The 13863-nt window shown below is 46.1% G+C and overlaps 1 pseudogene; it reads right to left on the reverse strand.

Moving 5' to 3' along the window:
* Window positions 1-2630: 2630 nt before the first annotated feature.
* LOC143639814 (protein transport protein Sec61 subunit alpha-like) overlaps window positions 2631-13863 on the reverse strand; it is a 198715-nt pseudogene continuing 187482 nt past the window's right edge.

Raw genomic sequence — 13863 nt, forward strand, 5'->3', positions numbered from 1 at the left:
GGTTATGAAGCCTCTTGTCCAAGTTCTTGTAGGCATGATTCTTTTCAGAATTGAGCAGACAGGGCATGCACATGTTCTGGTTTCATGGAAACTGCTATATCTTTCCTGAAACCAGTTTATTTGTTTTTCATCCATTCTTTAATGCTTCTGGAATAGACAGATGGTAAATGTGGCCCCAGATGATTTGGGACAAGGGATGAGGTGGGTGCTGTCATAGTTAGGGTACTCCCAGGAGCCTCCAAAGAGATGCATTGGTGGGTGTGGTGGGTGCTGAAGCTCGGGCTGGTATTTGTCGGCCCTAGGAAGATGGCCATTGGAGGGTGCAACATGCTCAGTCACCGGCCCTCATCAGGAAGCTTTTCACTTCCCAGGGCCACCCATCAGGAGGCTAGGACTGGAGGTTCATGAATATTGTGCTCCTTAGGACCAGGCCAGGCCAGAGTGCAGGGGGGGTTCAGGGGTGGAGGGAGTGGTGGGAAGGACAATCAGGGGATGGGAGCCAGGGGTAGTGACTGACACAACCAGGAACCCTCATTCCTGTCTTCAAGCAGGTCCCTGCAGGCAGGGGCCTGGTGTAGGCAGAGCCCAGAGTTTGGCCTCCCAGTTGCCTCCTGGCCTCCTACTGCTCTGGGCCTTACTTTCTTTACCAGCCACCTGATGTCAGCTGCAGACATGGGGGGGTGTAGATGAAGGTGGGATCTGTGTCCCAGTCCACCCCCCGCACACACACCCACATTCTATCTGACCTTGGGCTCCATCTGCTCTGCTCTGAGGCATGTTGGCGGTGGCCCCAGGCATAGCCCCAAGTCCCAAGGGCAGAGAGAAAAGGCACAGTGCTTAACTGGACAGGAGGTTCCCAAATTGGGGTTCTAGTTTTTCCCTCTATCAGAGACTAAACCCCAGGGCTGCTGGACCACAGAGGCCCACCCCAGCCCTTTTTATATTTAGAGAAAGTGACTCATGAGTTGCTGAGGGCCTCACTAAATTGTTGAAGCTGGCCTCCAACTCATGATCCTCCTGCCTCAGCCTCCAGAGTCATGGGGACGCAGACCTGAGCACAGGGGATGCTCCTACGAGGAGAAAGGCCAGGCTGCTGGCAAGCATGTCTCTAGGGATGAACCTGAGTGGAAATGAGACCATGACGCCACAGTTTGTAGAAAGTTGGCTATTTATAATTTAACCACAGTATCTCAGTCATGCAATTTTGGCATCATCAGGGACAATCCCCTGAAAGCTGGGTCAGCATTTGCCCACCATTGTGATCACCGCCCTCAGGCTGTAAGCCCAGGCTACATGGGCAAAGGAATGCAAGCTCCTCTGAAGTCTGGTGCTCTCCAGCCACAGCCCGGGAGCGGGGAACTGGGCCTGCCTGGCAGAGGCCTTGGAGTTCCCAGTGGTGGCCTGGAAGGCCCTGCCCTCTAACAGGAGCAGGAGATGAATCGTGGAGGCCCCCATGGGCTGGGAAATGGCTAGTGGTGGGGCTACTCAGCTGGGGACTGTGTCTAGACAAAGCCATGTGTGAGAAGGTAAAGGGCTCAGGCTGGGGCTGAGGGCCCCCTGGTTTTTGTCACAGGTCTCTGGGGATGGTGTGCCACCTCTACTGAGCCTTTCCAGGGCCCGTGCAGAATAGGGGCACCTTCCCAAGAAAACATGCAGCTGCATCTGATAGGGGCCTCAAGACCTCTGAGAAGATCTCCAGCTCCATGATCTTTCACCTGTCACCACAGATGTCATTGTCTTTCTATCTCAAACACCAGAGCATCTTCCCAGGGACCCCAAGCCCCTAATGCTCAGCTCAGGCCTTGAGGCTGAGCCTCCCCTCCTGGCCTCCGAGTATGGTGGAAGCTGAATTTGGTGGAGGCCGAGAGAGCTGGCCCCCCTACATGCATTTGGTCCCTAAGTGCAGTAAGAACATTCTAGAAACACAGGAGAAGAAAGAAGACATCCTTTACCAGGAGCCTGGGGGCAGCTGCACAATGAGGACGCACCACAGCTGACTGTAGTCTGGACAAGAGGACTTGGCGGAGTGGTCCCCTGAGGGCACTGAGCTCAGGTAGGCGAGGGTAGAGATGGCAACCCGAGGCCTCCCCGGGAGGAGGACAAACTTTCCTGGCCACAAGGTGACCACGAGGTGGCCACGAGGTGGCCACGAGGTGGCAGGAATGGCAGTCCTGGTTCTGCCCCAGCATTAGGCCATTCTGGAAACTTGGTGGGAGAGCACCTGCCCATGACTGGGCAGGGAACTGGGTCATCCTGAGCCCAGAGGACCCAACACCCTCCACAGGAATAGTCTGAACCCAAAGAGTGCCACTGCTGGTAATGATGGGAACATGCTGGTGACACTGTTCATGTCCCCAAAGGAGGTGTGACCCAACACCAGACCACCATAAGGCCACACACAGAGATTTTGTGCTTTCAACCAGAGTCAAAAAGCCACCGTTGTGGGGACCAGGGACACCGTGGTGGCTGCACACATCAAAGGGAGGGGGGAAGGGAGGCCAAAACCAAAGTCAGACAGAAAATGGGGACAGCACTCCACATCCCTGTCACGACTGCAGCTGCCAAAGCCAGAAGGAGGAGAGGACCTCCACCGAGGGTGTCCACCCCATGGTGTAGAGGAGGGGCACATGTCAGTCAGAGGGTAATATCTCCACAAACCACAGCACTGCTGCCCCCGGCCACCACTGCCTTCCAAGGAACTGCCCGCATCCTCCCTGGTCCTTGAGCAGGTGTGGCTCTCTGAAAAGCAGGGTTCCCATGTTGCCCACCTTGCTCGGCTCCTTGATGAAGATCTCATAGGACTGGGAGATGTTGGTGACCTCCAACAGGATCCCAGTCCCCAAGCTGATGGTGCCCAGGAAGGCAGCCAGGACCGAGAGGCCCCAAGGCACATGACCCCAGAGGCCATCACCATGGATATGTAACTAGGAGAGGGCAGGAGGTCAGCCCTGGGTCACCACAGAGCCCCCAAGCTTGCCACCAGTCATGCCCATGACTTAGAACAGAACCTCAGGTGGCCCCACCACCTCCCTGAAGCATTATCTGCTAACACTCCTGTGCACCCCACTAATGCTATGGAACCTAGTCCCTGCTAGGGGACTGTGACTAGTCCCCTCTGAAAGGCTGCCGGGCACGGTGGTCCACACCTGTCACTCCAGTAACTCAGGAGGCTGAGGCAGGAGGATCACAAGGTGGAGGCCAGCCTCACCTAGTTTGCAAGGCCCTAAGCAGCTCTGAAAGACTGTGTTTTTTCCTGTGGTTGCTTCTTTCAGGAAAGGTCATCAAGTGAGAACCCACAGGACAACCTAGGCTGCCATCTGACTTTGTAAACAAAGCCCTTCTCACTGTGGCTGCTGCCGAGTGGCCGATGAAGAGCTAAGGAAATGGCAGAGGGCACTAGGTAAGAGAAATGCAGCATGGTTACCCTCAAAGAAATCTAGATATGTTATTAGGAAAAAGACCTTATGAAGGTCAAGGGCAACAAATTGAATATGATCCTGCTATATATTCAAAAATTGCTGCAGATGCAGTTAGGGCATAAAAGACTTTACAACGACATTGATATTTATAAGGTCAATTATCTAAGATAATACAAGGAGCTAATGAACCTTACACTGAATTTGTAGATAGGCTTATTCAAACAGCTACGAGAGTTTTTAGGGACACAGAACAAGCAATGCCATTAATTAAACAGCTAGCCTTTGAGCAAGCAAACAGATGGTGCAAGGAAGCAATTAGACCATAGAAATATGGAGATTTGAACACATATATTAAATTATGTAGAGACATTAATGAACAAGAACAAGGTATAGCAAAATAAGAAACCTACACTAGAGGAGCAGATGAATAAAGGTGCTCCATGTGATGAGGATAGCTTACCTTCTGAAATTCAGCAGTTACCAAGTAACCCTTTCCACCAGAAATAAAAAACAGATAAGCCTTCATTAATAGATAAACCATACCAATTGTGGTATAATTTGTATAGTGACTCATACACCAATTATAAATGGAAACTAGATTTCTGTAACATGTTGTGAGAAAATTCCCTGGAAAACAGCAGTTGTCTTTTTGGTAACTGATTTTTTTTTCCTAACTTAATTCTAGACTTTCATTGAAATGGTATGCAGACTTGAATACATCAGATTGGTTCTAAAACTTTCATAGTACCTTTTACCAAAGAAGAAACAGACATTAAAGCTTAGGCATTAGGTCAAAGGATAAGTTGCAAAATAAGATCTTTGTCTTTAAAGAATTTGAGTTCTAGAGTCAAGGCTGAGGAGAGACAAATTGGCATGTGGCCTCCAATTACAGTGATTCCCTCTTCTCTTCTATGCTGTCTGACATGTGAAATGGAATTAAATTTGTGTCCATGCAAAATTCCTCATTGGCAACCTTCCATAACAAATATTGTCCTCCATTTAGCACAGATTTACACATGCTAGCCCAGTTTGCTGGTGTCATGTCCAAGTTGGTAATGGATTCGACCATGCTTACAGTGAAGTGTGCTTGGGGACCATAGGTTGCTACAGCCTCCTTTAACTGCTTCACTGTTTTGAAATCTAAAGCATGGTGAATTTGCTGCCTGCCGCAGTCCGGCTGACTGGGCAAAATATCCGGGGGGTGATGAATGACTTGTGTAGATTGATGCAGCAGGAATAGGAGCCATTTATTATAGGATCTGATCGATATTTATACATTTTACACAGCTTATATAATTAGCATAAAATAGATACAGCAGTCAACCAATAAGGAATCTCCACACTTAATGGCTCGCTTTTGTTACTTCACAAACCACTCCCTCTGGCATTTGGCCAGACGCCATCCAAACTTGTTTACAGACTTTAACATTTCTCTGGCAAAATAACAGGTGCCAATCTGACTTGTTTACAGACCTTAACATTTCCCCCTTTTGTTTAATTTAAATAACGACCATAGTGTTTTTTACAGAAACACCATAAATTACCTGCTAGAAACAGAAAGGGAGGATACAAAATGCTACAATACCAAGCTAATTGATGGCTCCATGTAAGAAGCCCTTGGAAAAATTATACCAGCAATGACACCGTTAGCAAAGATATTGAGTTACAATTTGTTGTAGATTACAGTCTGTTGTCTCAGTCCAGATAAAGCAGTGTCTCAATAGATTAACAGTCCAGGTAAATCACAGTCCAGGTAAGTTCTGCAGGCAGCTAGCTTAAGTTGTAGCGGCAGAAACAGCAACAGCTCCGAAGTCTCAAGTCTCATCAGGTTCTCAGCTGAAGTTTCCTCAGGTTCTCAGCAACATTGTAAATTCTTTCACCTTTGTTTTTACCATCACTGGGAGGAAGGCAGGAACTCCGGATGACTAAAGAAAATCCTGTAGCATTCTACTAAGAAAACAACCTTTGGAACAATTTAGTACATTATCTCTAGGTTTCTTACATTTGAAATAAGCCTTAATAGTACTCATTACTCATCAGCCTCCAGGTGTGGGAGACCCATTGTTGTTACTGGCCTTGGAAATGATCAAACTTCAGGGACGCCAGTAGCATCTTCTGCCAGCTGTAGCATCCCGGACAGCCCCAGATGGCTGTGGGGAGAGTCCCAGACTCAAACTGCTTCCGGGAACAGGGAGCAAGAGCCTGCGAGACTGTGCCTCCAGGTCAGGTCTAAATTTGGGCTCGCAGTGGCGTTCTGCTCCCCTGGGCAGGGGGGCAAGAAACAGCTGGCAACTGCCCTTTGGAAAATTTTTGCTGTGCCATGATTGGCTTGGGCAGGTGGCAGCTGCCTTGTCGATTCACACACCCTCCGGTAACGAAAAGTATTAATTAATAGCCTTTTGCTGCAACTTTTTTTTCTGATAATCTTTCTTCTTCTGAACTTTCTTTTTCTTTCTGACTAGAGTTTCTGGGCTTTTATCAACACATGCCCTAACTATTCTTGGTTCCACTGGGGTGCCTTTTTCCCTTATCATTTTACTTCTCACCCCTTCCATATTTTTATCACAAAGACAATACAACATTTCAAGACAAAACAAGTCACAAACATACTGTATCAATCTTCACCATTTTCTCGAAATGGCCATTTTTTCTTTTGCCCTATCTGCCTAGGGACGAGCAGATTGCTCCCGTCCTATCTATGGACGGGCAGCTTTTTTCGTCACTTACCCCCGAGTGTCCCGGCACTCCCCGTACGGGCCACCATCTGCCGCAGTCCGGCTGACTGGACAAAATATCCGGGGGGTGGCGAATGACTAGTGTAGATTGATTCAGCAGGAATAGGAGCCATTTATTATAGGATCTGAGCGATATTTATAGATTTTACACAGCTAATCTAATTAGCATAAAATAGATACAGCAGTCAACCAATAAGGAATCCCCACACTTAATGGCTCGCTTTTGTTACTTCACAAACCACTCCCTCTGGCATTTGGCCAGGCGCCATCCAGACTTGTTTACAGACTTTAACATTTCTCTGACAAAATAACAGGTGCCAATCTGACTTGTTAACAGACCTTAACAGCTGCCCTCCTGTCTGCTCAAGTACAGAGCATGCTAATCTTTGAGGTCCTGTCTCAGAATTCCATCTATCAACTTCAGGGTTGAGGGCCACTCATCTGTCTCCATAGATGGAGCTGTTTGTTGAATTACACCCTCTGGTGATAGAACAGTGTTAGTAGCAGCCTCCTGTTGTAGCTTTTTCCCTAATAGCCCCTTTTCCTTTAAATTTTCTGTCTGACTAGCTTGAGAGATCTTCTCTTTTGCTTGATCTAAAATGCCTTTCTTTATGCTTATGCTTTGAACCTCTAACAATTTATTTAACACTCTTTCTTTTTTTTGTACTAATTTCTAATCTACTATAAAGATAACACAACCTAACAAGATAATACAAAACAAAGCCAAAACAAAATAAAAAAAAAAATGGAACAAAAAATCATTGTATAAATTTTCTTATTTTTCTTAACATGTGTATTTGTTATATATTTCTATCTCTTCCTCAGGGGCAAACAACTTCAAACCTTGAGCCAACCATTTTTCCCAGTTTGCTTGAGAAAGTTCTAGGGATAGACAGCTTGAAACAAATCAAAACAAAAACACATTTCTCAGTGTGTGTGTGTGTCTGTGTGTGTGTGTGTGTGTATTGTGTGTATGTGTGTCTGTGTGTCTGTGTTTGTGATCATGTAATTCATACACAGTATATCAGTTAAGATCATCACAAGATATAAGCAGATCTTAGATAGATCTTGTGATGATAGCATATGTGATATCCACAGGCCACCATACTCACTGGGAAATTTGGGTAAATCTTTGGCTCTTTCAGCTTTCATTTCCACGTCAGAAATATGGTACCTGTTATGCAATATACACCTTTGTGCTGGTAGAGTTCAGAAATAAAGTTTGTTCCTGCTTTAGTGGCTGCCATCTGACTTTGTAAACACAGCCCTTCTCACTGTGGCTGTTGCCGAGTAGGGTCTAATGGGAGATGATTGTTTACCACATGTTGCTGAGTGGCCGATAAAGAGCTAAGAAAATGGCAGAGGGCACCAGGGAGGCTGAGGCTCAGTGGCAGCGGGGGCCCCGGGCACCTGCACCCTGGGACCTTTCCCACCCTCCCTCCTCTCAACCCCAAGGTGATGACCACACAGGCCACCTCAGTGAGACCCTGGCTCTAAAAAGGGCTGGAAGAGGGCTCATAGGTTAAGGACCCCTGGTTTCAGTTCCTGTTACAAAAAACATCCTGCACAGAATTTGGGAAAGGGCGCAGGGGAGGAGATCTGTGGGTGAGACATTTTAGTCAAAAGCAAGATGCACAGATGCTGAGCAGCATCACCCGCTCTGTGGCCAGGAGAAGCTCTTTGGAAACATCTGACTGACAGACCAGGTGCCCAACAGGGTGACAAGCAGGTTCCCGCTAAAGCAGGCTGACAGCATCTGGGAGATGATGTAGAGGTGGGGACCGGGGTGGTATACAACACCTAAGCTTTTTTGATAGTTTTTGTCCTAAAATTTTCTCCCCTGCGTTTTCCATTACTTTTGAATGCCTTTCACAGTAAGCTCTAAGGTTCACCTGACATTTATTCCTGAGTGGCAGGGAGAATGTAGTCCCACCAGGGGAGACTCTCTTACCTGGTCTAAAGGTACTTTATCCTGGATAGCATGTCGAGGTGGCCTGTGGAATACTGCTCAATCACATCCTTCATGTCATAAGGCCACAACATCTCCTTGAACTTATTTTTATATAGAGACAGAATTGCAGAATTCTACAAGGCAAAGAAGGGGCATTTGTGCATCATGCTCAGGGTGAAGGGAACTGTAACAGGAGTCTAGCAAAGTCAGGAAAGGGGAGAGAGAGCAGAGCAAACCACCTGGGGATACACTCTGTTTTTTTGTTGCAGTTCTATCCCTTTGAACCATGCGTAATTAGGCCTGCTGGCATCTTTCCTGAAGGATTACCTCACTTTGATCATTTGAACAATGAGACAATAGTAGTAAGGATGAGAGCTAATATGTATTGAGCATTCATTACATTCTCACAGGGACCCGGCTGCCTTTAGAGGGGACATGTGTCCATGGCCATGCCCTACAGCACCCCCCAGGATCACCACTGAAGCTCGAGTCCTTGGGTTAGGGACACCAGAGCTTCCTGCTTAGCCACCTGAGGGCATTTGACGTGGCCCCTGATTCCGGTTTTCTGGGCCTCGGTCTCCTCCTCTATGTGACAGCACCCAGAAGCACCCACAGAGGAGTCCAGCTCAGAAGGGAAATATAAGTTGGAATCCCCCATACTGTCTGGGTCAGGAGGCTGAGGAAGAAAGATCACCAAGGTGAAGAACAGTCTAGACCACATAGCTAGTCCCTGGGCCTGGGGCACAGCTCAGTGGCAGAGCGCTGGTTCACTATGGCCACAGCTCTGGGTTTGAACACCAGGGCCAGAAAAAAGCAAATTCTAGCACCTTCTATACCCAGGCTGTGCACACATATCTTGGGGTGATGGTGCTTGACGGGGCCTTGCTCTTTCATAGGGGTGTGCACTGGGAAAGTACAGCAGCCTCTACAGGACCTGGATGGCAGACAGGTCCTGAGGCTGAGCTCCCAGAGCAGCTGCTACAGATGGCCACCCTGTGGAAACACACCTGAACTCTGTCCCAGACAGAGTCTAGAGTCAAAGGGGGTGGTGGGGAGACACGACACAGACTAACACCCAGTGCAGGGTTTCCTCGGCAGAAGGGAGCCCCCAAAAGGCCAATCCAGAACCAAAGTCAGTATGTGGTGTCCAAAGGCCAGGAAGAGGGACATCAGGTGGCCATTCATGGGATTGAGGTCCCTTGGAAGGTCATGACAATGTTCTAGAATTATGATGGGGAGAGTAAACTATGTCATGCATCAAAATCATTTGGGCCACACACCCTTAAATGGGTTGATCATGTTCACAACTGTATCCCAACAGAGCTGCCGGGAGCTTGCAGGGCCCAGCTTCTCTGGCCTCTTTGGGGCACTTTGCAAACAGAACCAGGGCTGGGGAGTCCGCAGGCCAAGATTCGTAAGCCTCATTCAAACTGAGACACTTAACAACTTCATACAATGTACCTGAGGTCATTCTGTCCCAATATCTCATTCACGTGGGAAAACTGCCCAGAAGGATTTGGGTTGGGGGGGGGAGCTGGGGGTACCAGGGAATGGACTCAGGGGGCCCTCCACCACCTAGCCCCATCCCTAGCCCTGTTTGGCATTTTATTTAGAGTCAGGGTCTCACTGAGTTGCTTAGGGCTTCACTTTGGCTGAGGCTGGCTATGAACTTGTGACCCTCCTACCTGAGCCACATGAGCTTCTGGCATCAGAGGTGGGTCCCACATTTGTTTTTTCAGGCCCCTGTACCAGAACACATTTTTTTTTGAAATGGTCACTTATTCTTTTGCCTTCCCTTAGGGGCGAGCAATTTCACTTACCTCTGAGCTTCAGGTGTTCCCGGAATGGGCTGCCAAATGCCACACTCTGGCTGGCACAAATCATGAGATGCACATCCTCTACCTTGTAAGGGGCGTATAGAGAAATTGAGACAACACAGATGAATGTGAGTCATTTCTGGGCTTGTCCAAATAATGTATCCCCACTCGAGGATCCTGCAGAGTTAACAGAGACACCACCCTGCAGGGGTTGGAAGTGAATGATGCCATCAAGTTGAAAATAAGCTTACTTTGCCTAACACGGTTTCAGGCAGTCAAAGCTCAGTGCCTGTTGAACAAACGGATGTGTGAGTGAGTTCTGAGTGTGACATTCTGTTCTTTATGCAAGTGTGACTCTCTGAGAGACCAAGGAGGTGAGCATGATGGCTAAGACAGACCTGACTCCACAAATATCAGCCAATTTTAATAAGCACAGACTAAATGGTGACAGTGTCATAGTTTTTAATATTCATCAGGAAAGTGTACTCCTAGGGTTTGTGGCTAGAGCTTGAACACCTGGATGACTACCTGTGTTTCCCCAGCCATGCTGATACTGAAGGGCCTAGATAGACAAGAAAGCTGATTTAGTATGAGATATGACCTGTCCATGGAGATGTGCTGGGTTTCCAGTGGGGAGACAGAGATGGGTACTTCCAGATGCATGGTCTTAATGGTCCTGCTTCCATCTCAACTCTGCAACATGAAGGGACACATTTCTCTCTCGTTCATTCCAGCTCACAGAGAAACCTGGTGTCTCACAGAAGTAGAAGTGGGGTGCAGAGCCAGGATTGGTCCCATCCTGGTCATAGCCAGAGATGTCTGCAGATCAACAGACATCTACAAACTGAAAAATGGAGTCTAGGACTTCATCTGTAAAAAATTCCTAATTAAATAGTTAGGGGAGGAATAAAAGAGCTGGGAGATACACAGGCTTGCCACACACATATGCCATTTCCTGTAACAAATAACAAGATGCAGTCCTAACCCTGTCTCAGTGGTTTATCTGCCTCCCTCCCTATCCCTAGGGATAGGAAAATGCTATCAATGCCATCAGACAGAAAAGGGTGGTAATATACTGATGTGCTAAGTTCTCTTTCTTTCTATTTCTCTCCTCCTCTGTCTCTTTTCTCTTCTCTGACATATTCTAAACTCACATATGAATTAAGCAGAAATAGAATGACTCATTTTCCTCCCCAAACAACAAACTCTCATCAAGTATTGTGGATTTCAGGGCAAACAAGTACCAGACCAAATGGGCTGTGAAAATACTGTGTATCATTGCCACCACCCAGCATATTTTGAATAATGCACAAAAATAAATTAAAAATAACAAAATTTTCTGAAACATTCTATTAAATAGTACCTCTAATTTAGTTTTCCTTGTTGTACCATGGAAGTAGAGACAGCATTAAAAGCTGCTAGGTTATAGAAAAAAGTCTCAGCTTTCCTCAGACTAGATATTTTAATAAAATATACTGATTTTGTGAGAAAAAAAATTCTAAAAGAAAATTTTAAGTGTAAGAAATAAGTGCAGTATAAAGATCCCCAAATATAGTAAAATCAATTATAATGAAAATATAAATGAAGCTGTTCATTGAAATTAGTATCCCAGAATAACCTTTGTTACTTAAGCAGGTGTTGATTTATAGATGACATGTTCAATTTTTTACATACTTGACTTGTCATTTGTCTTAATTTCTTTATTAAATCCTGTCTTTATATTTTAAATTTATGAGAAAATGTGCTAAATCTTCTAGAGAAGCCTCTGATACACATTGTAGTTTCAGGGTACCAGCTGGCTTTTTTTCAAGATGTCTCACAACTACCTGATATTTCTGTTAATAATTTTGTTACTCAGCTCACTTAAAAAAATTATTATTATTATTATTATTATTATTATTGTTGTTGTTGTTATTATTATTATTATTGTTGTTATTACTATTGTTTTATAATTTTTATATAATGATGTTTACTCTGAAAAAAATATCACTACATACAACAGTAAGCTGCTGTTTATTTCTGAATTCATTTCAGAAAATAGAAGATTGTGTACTCCTGCTTAGTCACTATCAAATTCCTTACACAACAGGGTGAGCCCTATATCTCTACATACTGCCCTTGTTAAAGTTGCAATTTTTAACAAACTACTTAAATCTCAATCAAAAATGGTTACACAGGTCTCATTGGTAGTGGTGAATTCTACAGAGTTTATTATCCCTCTCTTATTAAAAACTCAAATTAACAACCCACATCCTCACATCTTTAAAGCTTTGCTGAAATAATTTCAATATACTTTCACAAAGAATAAAGGAGATGCTGGGTAACATGGTCTCCACCTCACAGCCTGTCCACATCCCTAGATTTCTCACTGGTCCTTACACCACTCCTGCTTTACATAAACTCTGCCACCCTCATTATTCTGGACAATTTTTCTCTTCTCTGTTAGGCTCTTTTCTTCAAGAAGCTGGACAAAGCAGACCAATGGATGGCTCAAATTTTCACTGTGTTTCTGTGTCCTCTCTTCTACAGGGAAGAGAACAATTTTTCTCTTTTCCTCCTAGGCACTTTGATACGGTTGATTTTCTAGATGAACTGGCTCAAGGTGTCATTCCTGAGAAGAGGCCACCTTCTCAAAACCTCATTAATCCAGGGTGGAAAGGATGTGGTGAGGGATTAAAAAGAGAGAAGTTTGCAGAGCCAAGCTCCTGAGATGAAGGCCCCATTAGGAAACAGATAAATAGCCCTTGGAAGAAGGGACACTTTCATGATCTCCAAAAAGCAGTGACTGAGAAACCATCTCACAGAATTAAAGAAGCATTAAATAATAAAAGGGTGAAAGATGGAAAGATTCTATAGTAGATGGAGTGTGGTCTAGAGAAGAGAAACTGAGTCTCAAAGAGCTCAGAGGACTCGCAGGGGTCACCCAGCATCAGAGGACTCACAGTCACCCTGCCCCTCAGCCAGCACTGGATGCAGGATGCCTGCAGAGCCTCTTTCTGAGCCTGAGGCCTTGATCTGGAAAACAGGGAAAATGAGACTTATGGCACCTGCACACATGGGCACGAAGCTGTGAGGAACCACAGGTAAAATACATTCCCAAGCGCGCAGCAGGAAACCTGGTTATGCAGCATGGGACAGGTACAGAGCTAGTGTGAGTCAATCAAAACAACAATGGATGAATAAAAACATAATAAATAAAAAAGAAAACAAAATTATGTCCACTTTGACTTTTTTGGGAGGTGAGGGGGCAGTATTGGGAATTTGGTTCATCAAAACCAGAATGTGTCTTCTCTATTGGGTGTTTCCCTAAAGGCCCATTTATAGGCTCTCAGGTGGATTCCAGGTAGAGGAGAGCTGGCCCTTAGCTTCCAGTCTTGAGTGTCCTTGTCCTGGTTGGGTTTCTGGCGAACAGAAGGCAAGGGATAGTGTGATAAGAAAATGCCCCCCTTTGAACAGTGGGAAGTGGCCTCAGTGTCTGATCCTGTGACCATGTGTCTCTGCCTTTGGGACATTTCTATATCAGCTCACACAGAGCTTGATGGCCACCTGCCAGCAGAAGTACTCTGCAGCCTTCATATTAGTCAGGAGAGCAGCGAGCCTCTCCTTTTTTTTTTCTTTTTTTGAGGAGGGGCACCAGGGATTGAACTCGGGGCACCTAACCACAGAGCCACCTCCCAGCCCTGTTTTGAATTTATTTGGATACAGGGTCTCCCTGAGTTGATCAGGGACTCACTGGGTTGCTGAGGCTGGTCTCCAGCTCACCTTTCTCATGAGCTTCATCCCCTGACCCAATGTCCAGATGCTGTTACAGTTGATCTCTGTGCATGGTCTGCCCCTGGCTGGTTGCCAGCCTGCTTTGGGCTGTTCTCCACCTCGGGCTGGGGGTTCCTGGTGGAAGCCTTCATAAGACTTCAGACAGCCTCACAGAGGCCCCAGCCTCT

This window comes from Callospermophilus lateralis, chromosome Y (assembly GCF_048772815.1).
Source record: "Callospermophilus lateralis isolate mCalLat2 chromosome Y, mCalLat2.hap1, whole genome shotgun sequence".
In the NCBI taxonomy this organism is placed as follows: Eukaryota; Metazoa; Chordata; class Mammalia; order Rodentia; family Sciuridae; genus Callospermophilus; species Callospermophilus lateralis.